The 17,171-nt window shown below is 41.1% G+C and overlaps 1 long non-coding RNA gene across 2 annotated transcripts in view; it reads right to left on the minus strand.

The window, feature by feature from the left end:
- The window catches only part of LOC308072673, a 302,394-nt gene that overhangs the window by 212,625 nt on the left and 72,598 nt on the right, over nucleotides 1–17,171 (minus strand). The window lies entirely within an intron of this gene.

Consider the following 17,171-nt stretch of genomic DNA (forward strand, 5'->3'; position numbering starts at 1 on the left):
TATGAAATGTGCTTTGAAAAATTTGACAGGTCTCTCAGAGCAAAGGGTTTTGCTGCGGTTACACGGACAGCATCAGCCAGCGCCCCACAAAGGTGGGAAGAATTCACGTACTGTCCTAGAGACAAAGATATTTGCTTCCACCAAACTCTTACAAAAACCCAAATGAAAACAGGATCACCTGCCCCAGCTGCCCCCACTGCATTGCAGTGCCACAGCTCAGCCCCCACGAGCAGCCTGGCAGTGCTACACCCTCCTGTCTCCTCCCGTCACCCAGGCCACGCTCCCCTGGGAGAGACACTCGCCTGTCCCACGGACCCCACAGACCCCAGGACTCCTACCCTGCTGCAGGTCGTGCCTGGCCAGAAGTAACAGATTTCTGCTTCCACAGCTACAAGTGTGCAACGTTGGCCCCCGGTCTTTTAGCAGATAGCCAATTTATCATTCTCCCAAATAAAGATGCCAATATTCTTATCCCAAAATACCAGATAAATGACAGGCTGCACAAAAAAATCTTTTTTCTTTTTTTTTTTTCTTTCCTATACATACTCTCCTGTCCTCAATTGCTGCATGGCTGAAGAAAGCACATGTAAGGAAGGAAAAGGAAGGGGCATTATGCTATGTCGTAGCAATTAAAAGTTACCAGTAGAGTTGACTTCTTTTCTACTATAACACACATCCAGAGCATGGTTAATTTTTTCAGAAAGCAAAAAAGCAGCCTCCATTGGTAACAACTACCCATTTTTAATGTCAGAAATTCTCCAAACTGCAGTTGCTAAATAAAGGCTTCTTTATTTGCCCTTTATTCATATCAAAAGATGCCAGACCCGAGGCTTGCTAGTTAGGAGGAAAAGAGAATCCAAGAAAAGTTTTGTTTTCACCTAAACAGGCAGAATAAATCTAAGTCTCAGATGATGTGTCTCAATTAATCTTGAAGTAAATGCTCTAGAAATACAAGAACAAACAGCCTTTAGCAAAAGCTAGTTATAACAAGCAAGGGAAGCAGCAAGCCTCTTCACGCTGCCCTCCTGCCACCAATGCACCTTAATCCTTATCTGCAGCAACCCCTGCCATTTCCAGTGCAGCCATTTGCAGCAAAATGCACAGTCCTTTCATGATGAGCACAAATGGCTGGCTGGTGGGTGGGTGGGTGGGTGAGACCAACAAACCTGCTCCTTTGGACAAGTTAAATAGTCGGGGGATGGGGGGGCAACATTTTTAAACAAAGACGTGCAGCACCTTTCTATGCTTCTCAACAATATCCCTGAAACCACTACAAGGGGTGAGCACAGCTGCTGTCTACAAAAACAGCTAGTCTGAATGAAGGGGTTTTTTTGTTTTATGGGCTGTACTGGCTCCCTTCTTATAGGGAATACTTTATATATGTCTTCATTTTTATTACCTGTTTAAAGTAAGGAGGAAAAAACCAAACCAACAAAAAAACAGCACATGGATAATAACTACCTTGCTCCTGAAATTAGGTACTTTGTATAGATTTGCAGCATATTTCAGCAGTAGTCGATGCTGGATTAGTTTTGCATTGCAATAATTCTGGGTGGCAGCAAGGATACACACAATGTAGACAACACTCGACTTGGATTCAGGAAACCAGATCTGTATTCCCATCCGTACCCAAGGCCCAGTACATGGATTTACATTTTAAGCTTTAATGTCATTACCTCACCTCTAAAAGTACAGACAGAATGCATTGCTTTGTAAAAACCTAGCATCAAATTCTAATAATCAGGACAATTGCTCTGAGTTCAAGTTAATTACATTAATAAGGAACTTTGGGAAAGAAACGTGGTTGGTAGAAGTGGGAGGGGGAAGGCTGTGGATGTATGGAACAGGTCCATTCCACGTGGCAGGAGACTTGGCCATGAGACATGAGGGGTTAACCAGAGATGCAAAGAGTGGGGAGCAAGGAAAGAAAGGACTTTCCCATGGTTAAGGCAGACCCTCTGCTCCCAGAGAACACCAATTATTATTGCCACTCTGTATGAGTTCCTACAGACCAAATGCATAGTTTTAACCAAATTTCTCACAGGGGCCACTAATCACATTGCTCATTTTAGGGTATTCTAAGACCCCAGGGTCTGCAAGGCAAGAGTCTTAAGTGCTCACAGCTGCAGCTGGGGTCACAGAACTGCAGGCTGTCAGCGTCGGAATTGTTACATGATCTGGAGTGCTGTGAGAAGCCAGGGCAGTGTCACATCAAATTAGGCAAATAGAAATGAGCAGCCTCTTTTTTTTTTTATTTTATTTTTTTTTGGCTTAATCTGAGTCTCAGCTCTTCATCTGGAGAAGAATACCCACCAACCTGTCACCTAATGGGCAAGCTGAGGATCAATTAGCATTTGTGAAACATCTCAAAATGATGAGTACACAGAAAAGCCCATAAGGAAATCAATACTTCTCTGATCAGAACAAGGTGTGAATAGCATGCAATAAATAAAGCATAGGACCAGACATCTTACAGAAAGGCTTAAATGAAGCAAGGCAGGCAGTCCTTTGAACGGGGATAACATTTTTAGGCAGAAGAGGCAACCAGATGAAGGTAGAAAGCACGCTTCAACTCTCGCAAGCATTGCTCTTTGCACCCTTGATAACGCTCCCTTGCAGATGCAGTTATTTCCCACCAAACCTGTTAAGCAGATGGCTGAGCTGACAGCGGTTGTGTCTCATCTCAGGCAGGACCTGACTAAACGTCACCAGCACTGGTGCATTTCTGTCAGGGCCTAGCTACTAAATAGCAAAGGCTACAGAAAGCAGTACGTTCCAGCTACTTACAAGCAGATGGCAAAAGTCTTAGTTTAACCGAAGGATGTGGTCTGTGAAAGAAGGGACTGCAGCTTCGGAAGTAACATTAGCAGCCTTCGGGGCCACCTGCTCTGTAATCAGGAGCCGCTCCACAGTCAGAGGAGAGGGAGGAATGAAAAACTAGGAAGCCACACAAGACTGATGGCATGGATGCAGGGCCTGAGACAGAGCAAAGCGATTACAGCACCAGCTTTTCACTTACATCCTCCTCCCTGTTGAATTTGAAGCCAGAATCATATATGCGAATTTGGAGTTCAAGCCTGATGAAAGTTATTTCCATAGAGAATTTATTTTTCAGTCCACAAGCACACCCAGATGCAACTTGATCCACTGAAGATCGTCTTGTGCTGTGCTGGCAATAACTGCATTTTTATAAGATTTATATGCTTCTAGCGCTAGTTTCATTGCAGAGCATCAGATGCTCCAGGAATTACAGTGCAAATTCCAAGCTCACAGAACCCACTGGTTTTGCCAGGGCCAGAACACAATTCCAAGCCCACAACCGTGAAGAGACATGGTTCAGCCAGAGAGTATCATGGCAATAGTAACTTCTGCAGATGCATGTGCTTCTCAGAGAGATGCTTAGAGCCTGCTTTTTTTTTTTTTTTTTAATTTATGATAATCTTAGGAAAGAAGCAGGAGTGTAGGAAAGGAGCTGCAGAGTCATTCCCAGTTACCTCACTGCACAAGAATTCTCATGTTACCGTCACTGGTTTCCATTCAGACTAAAAAACTGCATTTCATGTTTGCTTAAACCCACAATTATTAGCCAAAGCCAGGTCACATGGTAATCATGTTAAACAAGACTTGATTTGTTGTACCTTTGGGCTTAGCCTTTCCTGCAACCCAAGCCTAAAAATTCACCCTCCTCAAGTCCATGTGTCTTGTGTTAGCTTCAGTGTATGTAAAAATCCATATGGATTCCACTAATTAAAAGCATATGCTACGTGGGCATGCCCAAAGCTAATTACGACACAGAACACATTTCAAAGCATGAAGCTTTAGAACAACCATCATGTGGTCTGCCTCAAGAATCTATTACCTTAAAAAAATAAAATAGGCTTTTGATATTTCTGGTATGGCACATGATTAATGTGTGTGCATCCTAGGCAACCTCGTACTGCAATTTAAAAGAACATTCACACACAGAGTTAAGCTCAGTTTTGATTGTCCATGACAACTCACTGAAGTCACCGTCACACCACCAAAAAAAAAACGTCAAAAGGTTTAGAATAAACTCTTTGCTTTAGCCAACAGATGAGGTTTTTGAAATCTGTATGCTACCATGGTGTCAATGACCAAAAGTACAGAGATAATTTTATCCAATATATTGAAATGCCTTAAAACCCCAAATTCCTTACTTCCAGTATATGCCAACACTGTGTAACAAAACCAGAACTAAACCCTGCCAGCGCTGGGAGAACTGCACAGTTTACATTGAGCATAAGAATGGCAACCCCAAAATATTGTATTTTATATATATAAATATATATAAATGCTCAGGCTCTCAGTGCAGTATCTGGGCATTTCATAGCCGTGCTCTCACAGCATAAATACAAAACGTCTTTTCATGTTTTACAGGTGAAGGAGGAAGATGGTTACATCTGCAGAGAGATGAAGTGCTTTATCTTGTAGAATCAGCTGTTGTACACGTCAGAGGTCTGTCCAACTGCTAGGGTATGCACTTCCACTGCATTGAAAGTACACCACCGCTCTGCCACAACACTAGTAGTCTCCAAGTCCGAGGAGTCACTTACTTCTTATACAACTATGAAAAACACTCTGGCTCTTCAGAAGACGAATGGCTGCACAGCCATTGGGTTCTTATGCAAGCTGGTATTATCTTCAGGGATGCTGATTTATGAGGAACAAAATAATTACATTTTGATTTAAACCCTGGAATACTTCAGGTATTGCAATTCAAGCAAAGCATTTTGGGATGTTACAGAGCTTGCACTATAGTATAGATTTGTGTGTGTTTGAGAATCAATTATCATTAATATAACAAGTGCCAAGTGCTGTTCAAGAGTATTTAATTCTAAAGTTCTGCTGGGGATGTTATAAAGCAACTCATCTTCAGAAAAACAAATCTGTAATTCCTGCAATTACTTTCCACTATTTCCAATTTAGTGGCTTTTTGTTGTTGTGGCCTTTGTATGGTTTGTTTGTTTTTTTTAAAGGGACTTGGGGGGGGGGGGGGGGGGGGGGGAAGGATGAAAATATAAAATATTAGAAAATAAAATCTAATTATCTAGCTATTCTTTTCAAAGGACCTTCAGCAAATGGGATGATGAATTTTCAGTGACGTTCTGTGAAAGAGTATATCTCTTGCCCTTTAACATTCTAAAAATTTGTGACCTTTGGCTTTGTGCTGTTCCCACAGATACTCAGGCAAAGCAAAGCCTTACTTACACTTCTGGAAACGCATGTTCTGGTAAAGGGGCCTCTCTTGCTTATGACACAACCAAACCAAGGCTTGCAGGATCTGGATTCATGTCTCCACCCTGCTAGAACTCCTGGATGACAAGTTTTTAAATTCCATGTCAGATTACAGACTTAAGAGTCTAAGGAAAAGAACGCAGTAAGTTTCTGGCTTAAGTGATCTAATTTGAACAGTAACGACATCAGCAAAACTGTAATAAGAGCTCTAGCGGTTTCCTTATTCAGCCTTTCTCTACAGCTTCGTTATCAAGTTTGCTTATCTCACAACTAATAAGCTGTGTTTGCTAAAAGTGAACTCCGCCTAACATCTGACAGTCAAGCCAGATTCATTTTGGTGCTTGAACAAGCAAGTCTGACCAAGTCACATAGCGATCAAAGCCAGATCAATTTTCTTAATGCTGGACTGCTACTGCACACGACCAGATGATATCGAAATGGAGGTTTTCCTGATACAATTCAATTAGTTTGTGCTGTGCTGCTTTGATAACTCAGATCAGTCCAAAAAAAGCAGGTATGGACAAAATTAAAAGGAGCACTTAGGAGACCTTAATCTCAACTTGAGTGTGTTAGGCCCTGATTTATTTGCAAATGACTCAGTATCACAGGTAAGAGGGACACAAATTCAAGGATGAGCTGTGCAAGCCAGTTTGTCTGCTCGCAGCTAGGTGGAATGTGCAGTGCCAACAAACACTACAAATGCAGCAAATGCAGTCGTCACTGAAGTGATATTTCTTACCATACAGCAGGGACCAAACTCTTCTCCCATTCATGACAACATAAAACCCGAGGAGTGCTGTTTCAGTGATTTGTTTGCCTTACATTGCTCAGGGAGCAGCGCAGAGTATCCGGAGCAATTCTATTATCCGAATTTCTCTTGTCTACAACTACCACACGTTTACACATCTGAGAATGACAGCATCTGAGGAGGGGTCCAGGTCCTGCTATGAGCTATTTAACCCAATTTCAATCATTGTTTTAGAAGATCAGAGCAGCATTGGGAAGCCAAGGTTGATCAACTAACTTGTTCCTCCCCTCCTCTAATTTTAAATTAAAAATATCTCCTGACACACCCTGCATCTTTGTTTTAATTAAAAATGTGTATTCCTCTGTTGGTTCTAACCTTTATTTCTTTTCATGTCAGCCCTGCAGGAGAGAGAAAGTAAATGAGCATCTGTGAATGTGCCTCCTTGCTGCTGCTGCTACAGTCGATGCCAATTCTTCCCTTCTTACCACTCAACGAAGTGCCCAGCTGGCTCTGCTTCTCAGAGAGTGTTTCACAAGCTGTTTGACAGAGAGGTCATAACGTGCAAGTCTGAATTTATGCAGTCTCTGTCCTGAAAGAAATTAAGGATTCCAAACTGAGAAAAGTCCTGCTTCTCTCAAGGTGCTGTTCTGGAAGCACAAAAACATGCCCTAGGTGATATCTACTGCTTCAAATTGCCTCTAAAAGTTATAGGCATCTAAAAATAGCCAACTACCTAATCCCTGTGATGTTAACAATCCCCGTCAGAAAACAGTTTCAGTGCAATAGCTGTGCTGTAATGGTTTTTTCCTGCCTCCCACTTCTAGTATGCCTGACATATGAGTCAGACAGCTCTCCCCTTCCATCTTCTTATGAATACAAGTACCGAAATGAATGCTTGACCGTCCTATGTACTTACATGTAATACTGGGTTACAAGCTTCAAGTTTTGTTAGCAGAGATCCGACTCCCTTTACCACTACTGCCAAAAGAGGAAACAGTCAGTCTCCGACCTTATTAAATACCATTTGTCCTCCATGTAAAAACACAACTGTTCTAAAGAGGAGGACACCTATGTAGATGCATCTAAGAACACCTTTAATGTTCAGTAACAAGGCATGGTTCTGTACTATAGTTCAACCTGGTGCTCCACAAAGGCAGCTGATAAGCACATCATAGGACTCCTTTACTCCTCCAGTGCCTTGGTGCAGAAGAAAGGATATCCATATGAAACATTTTAGAAATTAAAAGTGGTTGCAACTTCAATCAGCCCTCCTCAGAAATGACTTGCTGTAGGGCATGAGATTACAGAATGTGGGAGATGCTTGTGGCACCCAAACATCAGCTATTCTACCATTTAAAGCTCATCTAGTGGTTTGACTACAGCAACCTTCAGATCAGTTCTGTGCCTAGCATTACTTGCCATGCAGCCAGCATCCAAGTGCTGGGAATATCTTCTATTGGTCACACCTGAAGCTATAAGATGAAGTACTCTATTGTGCTTGTATTGTAGCTTCTCGTTGCTGCACTATACCTCATTGCAAATCCTTTGAAAATCTATTCCGGTGTGATATACATACAGCCCTTTATAGCACTACAATGTTAGCTGCAAATGAAAGCCATTCTTTTCTTCTCCACCCCATCCCCAGCCGCACTGATCCCAAGAGGGCCAGTCTTCATGCCGCTTGTCTGTAAGTTTCAACATAAAATAATTTACTGTATGTACTATAATTCCTTGAGGCCTGGAGAGAATCCTAAGGGCAAAGTCTATCGTCAATAAATGACACATCAGGATACCTGTCCCAAAAGGATTAAAAACTATTCTACAGTTTTAATCATACCTATGTATAAAAGTTAGGTTTTAATTTCCTTTTTCTGCATAACTGATCTTCACGTTTTTATATTTATTGCTAAGGAAGCTTCCAGTGTTTCATTTCCAAAGGTGACATCCACTGCATATCAAATTGAGTGCTGGCTGCTTTTTAGAATACAGGTGATTATACTCATATTCCAGGATTTTCTTACTCTTTTATTGGCCCCCTCTAATAATATTCTTTCCATACCTGTCCTTGCACTTACCATACCAACTAAGCATGATTCCTGAATTATTGATGAATCACTTTCCATTATGAATGCATATGAAACAGTTGTCTAGTAATGATCAGAATACTGTAAATAAGTATTTTTATACCCAATAGTCAAGATTTCCTGAGAGTAAAGTTATTACATTACTCAGTTAACACTTATGAGACAGATTAAGAAAAAATCCATTTTATTCAACCTAGCACAACATGCAACACCTTTATAACACATAAATTTGTACTTAATTTTTTTAATATGATACCTACACTATGTTAAGAAGCTTTCAGTTAGGTTTATAAGGCAGCTTCAGCATTCTCCCTCTCCCCACAACCAGAAAAATATGTTCAAAAGAAAGAGATAAGCTTAATATTTATTTCTGGTGAAACAGGGGTCATATTCAGTTTCTGCAAAATCCGCACTCAAATGGTGAGAATAAGACACCACAAGAAGCAACATCATCCATCACCAATGTAGATTAATGCTTTATATTATGCTTCCTTTGCTCTTCTGGGCATGGAGAAAAATGTGCATATTTCTCTGCTCTATAAAGTTGCTAATAGACTAATTGAGCAAGTTTAATGTAAAAACAAAAGGCCACCTATGATAAATTTGAAAGCAGCAGCACACTCTTACAGTATCTACTTTCATTTAAGAATAAAAATACACAGGCATAATTGATCACTGATGAGCAGATATTTCATAATCATTAATGAGTCATTGAAAGTTGAAAAAAAAATCTATGTAGCCAAAATCGCCCTATAGATGGAGAGTTTCTTTTCAGATTTCTTTTCACATCTGAAATTCAGTTAAACAGAAAACCATGTCTGAAAGATAAATAACTCCCACAAAAAAACAGAATATGATCATCCCCCCACCAAAAAAACCCCACCTCCCAACAATTAAAAAACTATTTAACTGCCAAAGACATATACAAAGCAGGACAATGGAGTATGGAGATCAAAGATGATAGGACCAAATCATTTTAGTAGTATTTGGAGGAAAATATTGCCTCTTAGAAGAGTATCTACATACATTAACAGCCTCCCCGGCCAGAGAAATTTTGGGCTAAAAAACAGGAACTAAGTACAAGTTGTTGGTAGGACTGGTTTGTTTGCAATAGCTTCCTTAAAATAAATTCTCCAATTTAAATGAAACAAGCAGCAATAGTGTAACAGTCAAAAAGACTTCTAACAGAAGAATAAAATGGTATTACCACCTTAGGCTGAAATGCAGGTAAAGCTGAGACACTTTGAAGAAACAGATGGGGAGCAAAACCCGCCAGTGGTGGCAGGAGCCCTCCCGTGGTGCAGTGTGCCTCAGCCTCATTTGGAAGAGCAAAGCTGCAGCAATGCTCACTGGAAATGATTCCTCTCAAAAAAAACCCACATGCTGGTTTACCTGTGTATTGGCATTCTAGTGAAGTCAGGATATCTAGACCGTGATTCCTGATTGGAGAGACTAGTTTAGCCCAGTCACCGATCAAATCTGTTACAGTAATACCAGCATTTCCCACAAAGCAGCTGCATGTTCATCACGTGTAAGAGCAACGAAGCATTGAACAGACAGGCAAGTGATTTTTCTTGGTTTTTTACTTAATTTTAAGAGAGGTTTGGAAAAATCATCACCATCTTGCAGAATTTAAATTTGTGTAATTTCCAACTTTATTCAGATAAAAGCTACATCTTAAGTTATGCTAAGCCTCAAACTTTTAAAGGGTTGTTTTCAATCTTTGCATTACTTTGGTAGTCATCTACACTTCAAAACTCAAAATTGTTTTGAGAATATTAATCACTAGTTCTGCTGCTATTGGCCTTAATAAGGCATTCTTTTTATTGTGTGTCATAAATCCTGTATTACTGTTGTATAAACTCAGCCTTATCACAGGCTTCCACTGGTGGATGAACAAACAAAAGCAGTGATTCCCGGAAAGCCGTTTTACAATAATGCACGCTTCTCTTGCCTGAAACAACTGCAGAATACAAAAAGCAATGCATCCGAACCATGACTGCATCAGGTAACCAGGTATCACTCGCTCAAACACTGACGCTATCACATAGTACAAAAAGACATGCCTGAAAATAAAGCGTCCAAACTCCATTATAAACCACATAAAACCACTAGTGAGGAACAAAAATGCAGTCTGTAGCTCCTTAGGTGTGTGTGCGCCTGTTTAGGGTTTCTTATCCCGTCAAACTGCTTGAAATTCTGTGTCAGAAGAGCAAACAAAACGAAGCATAATTTCTTCTTTACTGTGATCAATTCTCACAGCATTTGAAGGAAATCTATCCTTAGCAGATGCCGTAGCCCTTATGTACAGTTTATGGTTTATCATCTGAATGAAATACTCAGCTAGGTATTTTTCCCACATGCTTAGGTACCTTTCACTGCATGTAGAGAATTAAAGGTGAATGATAACGAAAAAAAACAACTTTTAACTAACACTAAGCTTAAGATACATATATTGATCCTTATTCTAAAGTAATTTTACATTTATCGGTTAGGTAATTTTATATTTGATCAAAGTGGGCATAAGACATGCCTACAGATTGATCCTCTGTTTAGTCTCCACCAGTGCCCAGCTGGGCTTGCTCTGCCAGGGCAAGACACCCATTCTGGAAGAGCTGCTCTCAGTTCTGCCAAGGAAATTCACATCACTAACCTGTAGAACTATTTGATACTTAACTATTCCAGTACAGATTATTCTTGAACACTTATTTTTAACCTGACCTTAGCATTTTTCTTGAGAAAAAACACATGACCATTACTTTCTTCTCTTCCTCTCCTTACTACTGACATTGCCAGAACAAAAGCAAAACATACTTTACAGTTTTGATTTGCCACATCTTAAGCATATGTCACATTAAGGCCTGGATTCTTCTGCTTTTGTGTTATACTGAGGTCCAATCTGGCCACTAGACAGGTTGAGGATGTAACCCTGAATATCACAAGAACCACAGTAACCATAATTACCGTGAGAGAAGAGCCACCCATACAAGTACCAGTGATTGGAGGGTCTGGGTTTCTATCTGCCAAAGTTTTCCTCACTGGTACCAGAGTAAGACTCGAGTCTACATATACTTTTACTCTGCTATGCTCATTAAGAAAAGAAATGGTCCGTGCAGGAGCAAAAAGTTTTTTGATGCTATGGCCTATAGCATTCCTGATATACATATGGCAACCCTAAGCTAAGGGAGGCTGAGGTGGTTTTGTTTCAAGCATTCCACACCATTTAATTGCAGCTGTTAAACATACAGCCTGCTCGGATTAACTTCTCATAAGCAGACCTGGACACAGATTTGATTTTGTAGCTCTCAGGACTGAGCTGTGAATAGATACCTGAACCACGGTGGGGTAAAAGGGAATACACTTCAGCAGCTAACCTTGACCCTGTGTTTCTGCAGACAGGATAGAAGAAACACTCCTTTTGAGTCCTCCTGCAATAACTGCAGTATTTATTCGTACCTCTATTAAAATTTTGGGAAAAAAATGCCAAGAAGTGTAAAACTAGAGGGGATTAATAAATCTAAAGGGAATCCAGTCTTCAGAGAGTGTAAGCAACGTTGTAAGGAAGGGTCTCCAATTTGGCTGGAAACAGATATATGGTGATGTACAATTTACAGAGCCTCATTACAGATAAGGGACAAAGAGGCTTTTATATTCATAAAACCTGTAGTGTGATTACAGATCAAGCAGCTCTGACCTGAGCCAGCGCCTGTTAGGTCACGCTTCCATTAAAAGCTGAAGCCCCATTTTCAGATAGTTGCTTGGTTCTTCCTTCAACTTTACAGCAAATGGATTGATGAAGGTGCATTTTCTTTTAAAATGCCAAAACCGAACTGACTTCACAATTCTAAATGCTAATCAATACTTGCATCAATTTTTATCTGACACTATTTTAAAAGTGCAAGGAGAAAACCAGTGATTTTTCTACCAAGTCTCTACAGTAGCATAAAAAAAACCAAACACAAAACAAAACAAAACAAAAAGCGCCATTAAATTGTTTCTTAAAGGTCCCAGCTGTCATTCTAACTAGGTCCCTGTCAGCCAGGAAACCTGTCAGCATCCAGGGGGACTGTTTTACATTCTGATACAGGGTCTTGAGTGGAAGGTCAGACTGACACAACGAGCTTCAGAGATGCAAATCTGCAATTTGTACATTCAAAATAACACTTGTATACACATGATCTGTGTGTATAAGGGCAGATTTGCCATACACAGATGAGTCTAAACATTTTGCTTTTAGTCTGAACACTTTCCAGAAATAAGGATGAGTAATGCCTAAAATGAGATGCTGGTATTTCAACTAAATATTGATTACCTATCATAGTGTTATTTTCAACTAATGAGAAGGTCAATTTCCTTGCAGGAAAGAGGATTTGGAAGCCTGTTTTGTGTCCAAATGATACATGATGCATGATGACAGAACAACACAGTTGTGGTATTAGTGTTCACAGAAGAGCAAACATCTAAGATAAAATGAATATATTTGGTCTGGATTTTGAATATAGGAATATTAGAAAATCTAAAAATCTACCCTAGTGTCTTGTGAAAGGCCCACTACCTCTAATACTTGCCTTACGACATTCAAAATGAGTATTTATTTTTCATAGTCCTGTTTACATTAACCTCTCACATTCTTGAGCGCTCTCAAGGATATTAATTCTTGCAAATAAAATAAATCAGCAATATTTATTTCTTGGACTAGGTAATGCACTGTCCACACAGCGTTCATTCAAGACATATATCCCCAACACACGTGCATTAAAAAAATCCAGTGCTCCCAGCAGCTACAGTTAATGGGCAGGATACCTGCAATTACGCACCACACTGTGCCTGAGCAGACTTGCAGACAAATACGAACAAGATCCACTCAGGCTCTTACCCAGCTGCAAACCACCAATATTGAAGTCAAGCTACAACAACCTTTCAGTTAGCTCAGACTCATCTTAGACTCACCAAGACCCAGAGACCCTAATTTGAGGTTCATTTCCCGACAATTCATGGGACAAGCAGTTTTTCATCCAGCTGAAAAGTGTAGCATTTATATATTTAATAATTCCAATTCAAGTGTTTCTGATTCTTAGGGTGGCAAAACAGGTATGGAACCTGTGTGGTTACATTTCAGAGAAGTTCAGCCCCTGAAAAGTCGGAAGGTACCTCAATGTCAGAAGTCAGATGGGTCAAGTACACATCTACAATAGCTTCCACTCTGTGTTAGTTCTCACTGTAGCAGATGAAATAGAGAAACTCACTGGTCCAGCTTTACCACAGGGTCTAACATACACACTGTGAGCTTACACTAATGGAGAACGCGAGGAAAACTCACCCTGAATAAGCTGCCCCACATCTCCTAGGCGTGTGGCCAAAAGTATTAACTCTCAGACCAACAAATAAAGAAGGAGAACCATGTATGCAGCTAAATCTTCACACCAGAATCTTTCTAACATAGTGCTGGGAGAGGAAACAGCCCCTGAACGCCCCACTCCAGGTCTGATTTTTCTTTTAGGAACACGGACTAAAACATCACTGTTCACCAGCTTAAAAGGAACACCAGACCTAAAGGACCAGGAGAGGTCTGTCTCTAGTGTACTTAAAACATGAGATAACCCAATGGTAGTGCAAATCTGGCACAAGTTTAGGCAGCTGGAGAGGCTAGGCAGGCAACTTGTCTCTAGCACTCTAGGGAAGGAGGTACAGGTACTTGGTCCATAAATGCTCTGTAGTGCTCAGAGCCAAAAAAAAGAAATGCAGATAAAATGTATCCACAGCAAAGGATAAATATAAGATCAGTGTTTGCTGATATTGGGGCATTTCCAAAAGATACTGGTGGAAGTGCAGTCTTTATAAGCAAGCCTTCCATTTTAGTTTCCGCTCCCAGGCTGAAAAAACACAGGAACAGGGCTGAATGACAGGTCTTGGAAGGGTGAGCCAAGGGAGGAGAATTCTCAGCTAGACCCTGCTACAGATGGAACAAATCCCTAAAGCCCCTAGATCTCCTCCCCCTTGGTGGGGGGAATACCTCTGAGGTATTTCAAATGGCACTCAAACTCTTTTTCTAGAGCACGTATTTTGCCTGTTCCAAAGTGGAACGTTCTTAACAGCCAATAAGACACAGCTTGCACGCAGATTTCCAGGAAAATATACTGAATAAAATTATTTTAATCATAAGGACTAGGAAGCTTTTTTACTTCTTCCTCCTCCCACCCAGGCTAACACAGAAACTCCCAGTTCTTTTTGTGAGCACCATATTCACACAGTATCTGTGTTCCAGAACATTATCCTCCAGCTGGGGGACAGAGAGAACCATGCACAAACTTTGATTTTATGTTCCTCCACCAACCTGACAGCGCAAAATCTCACACAGCCAAGCATAGGACCACTTTAAGCAACATTTCATGGTCACTTTTGCATAGATGACCGACTATTTGCAGCAGCTCATCAGTTTCTACACTTACGGCACGTAGCGGTGACTTCTATCCATTTCATATTGTTTTGTGACACTGGAATTCAGACACGTCACTGGGATGGTGTGTACTAACTTAAAGGAACAAACGAACAGAACTACTAACAGTCCTCTGGACAGCATCAGCCTTGAACGAAACACTATGATGTGCTGATCTCAAACGGAACACAAGGCTTGGCTGTCACCACTAAATTCAGGGATGACTTCCAATTTGTTTTTATTTTAATAGCAAATCTATATGCATGTGGGCAGTTGAAGGCAGTAAATTTGTGCTCCAAATGCCTGAGGTAAGTACCATGACGACTGAGGTGGGCAATGACAGAATGGAAGCATCCTGCTTACCTACAGCAAAGCTGTGTTAGCTTTAGCTATTACAGCACCATTACTAGAAAGACACTGCCTAACTGTTCTTTGGGGTAACTACATTCTCTAGCTGAGTAATTCTGGAAATACAACACAAGCTCTTCTGGCAAGAAGTTGAATAAAGAAAAACTGTATTGTGTAAGTATGTATCCAGCCTACTAACTTACTGCCAACGCTGCATGTAGCCTTCCCATCTGTAGAAACTGCTGATTGTATAATGTTACCTACACAAGGACTTGACATTTGCATCTATGTCTGTCTACACTATTTTTGATTGAGAATATGCTTGCATACTTTAGAAAACAGACCTGAAAATTATCTATTTTTGTTCTTAATAATCTAGAAGGGACAGTTGTAAAAATGGATATACAACTCATGCTGCTTATCTCACAAGAATTATCCTATTCATCCCAGTTAGATAATCTTCTCAAAACAGCCATGGTGCTGTGCTTTAATATATAACTTCAAAACCAGAATTAAAGAGGTGTTTCTTAAAATAAAAAACAAAAAACAAACAAACCAATCCCCCAAAACCAATAAACCCGTGATCAGTTTACTGAACTTTTTTTTTTTCCTCTGTCACTGATATGTTCCTCCATCTTCACTGACTCAAGACAGTCATGATTAATGATTGAACAAAAACTTTTCTCAAAGGAAGATAATATTTAGGAATTTCACCTTGTCTGTCACTTTTGTAAAAGCATTTTGGAGTAACTGAGAGTTTTGCCACTGATTTGAATGGATAAACAATCCGTCATTTGATTCCTGAATTTAAGATCTAATGGTTTTTCTAGAATTCTTATATTGAAACATAAACCTGATTACATAAAAACAGCTTAACTAGGAGAAATTGAGTGACGGTAGAAAAATAACTGAGCTGAAAGTCAACTTCCTGGATTTCATAGAGCAAACTTCCAAAGAAAAAGATATGAAAAGATTAAAATTAAAGTAACTGTATTTCCAAATCAGTAATGATCTAGCTATTTCTGGACATTAATATCAAGGAGACAGCAATATTCAGGCACTGCAGCATGACACTAATTCTTTGTTTTATTCCTTATTACTGGGTGATCTTGAAAGATCTGCCTTATGTGTCCCTGTTTCCCTTAAGTATTTCATTTGCAAAAAGGGGTAAAAATGTTAACCCCTTTTTTGTAAACCACTATGAGATAAAGTACCGTAAAATATCCAGATTTTAATTCCGTATAAAGGGAAAGAATGGCAAAAATTAATACAGTGAAGTATAACTACATGGCTAAACATGCAAGTAAAACAGATCCTAGAGCAACTCCAGACATGCCAAATAGGAGAAAGACTAATCAGCAACTGCTGACTCTAACCTTAATAAAATAACAAAGGCCTGTAATAGTGAGTGAAGAGCTGCAGGTAAAGACACTGCCATGCTTGCGGGCAGACAGACTTCCACATGCGGTAACTAAGGAGCCGGCCAGGAAGTATGTCAAAACAGAGGGCTTCAAATAAAGAGAACTATGAAAGCCTCATTGAATCACAGAATCGTTTAGGATGAAAAAGACCTTTAAGACCATTGAATCCCACTGTTAATTCAGGACTGCCAAGGCCACCTCTAAACCATGTCCCTGAGCACCACATCTACATGTCTTTTAAATACCTCCAGGGATGGTGACTCCACTGCTTCCCTGGGCAGCCAGTTCAATGCTTGACCACCCTCCTTTCAGTGATTGATTTTTTTTTTTCCTAATATCCAGTCTAAACCTCCCCTGGCACAACCTGAGCCTGTTTCCTCTTGTTGCTAGTTATCTAGGGGAAAAGACACCCCCCACCCCACCCCACCCCCCGCCTGCAGCCCCTGTCAGGCAGCCATAGGGAGCCGTACGGGCCCCCCTGAGCCTCCCCCTCCCCAGGCCGAACCCCCCCAGCTCCCTCAGCCGCCCCTCACAGCACTTGTGCTCTGGACCCTTCCCCAGCCCCGTTCCCGTCTCCGGACACGCTCCAGCCCCTCCATGTCCCTCTGGCCATGAGGGGCCCAACCCTGAGTCCAGGAGTCGAGGGGCGGCCGCAGCGGTGCCGAGCGCAGGGGGACGGGCACTGCCCCGGCCCTGCTGGCCACACTGCCTGGGACACGAGCCAGGCCGCTGCTGGCCGCCTTGGCCACCTGGGCACACGGGGGGCTCCCGCCCAGCCGGCCCAGCCAGCCCCCCCAGGCCCTGTCCCGCCGGGCCCTTCCCAGCCCCCTGCCCCAGCCTGTAGCGCTGCCAGAACCCCGCACTGGACGGGCCTGTAT

Source organism: Falco punctatus (genome assembly GCF_963210335.1).
Source record: "Falco punctatus genome assembly, chromosome: 13".
NCBI lineage: Eukaryota > Metazoa > Chordata > Aves > Falconiformes > Falconidae > Falco > Falco punctatus.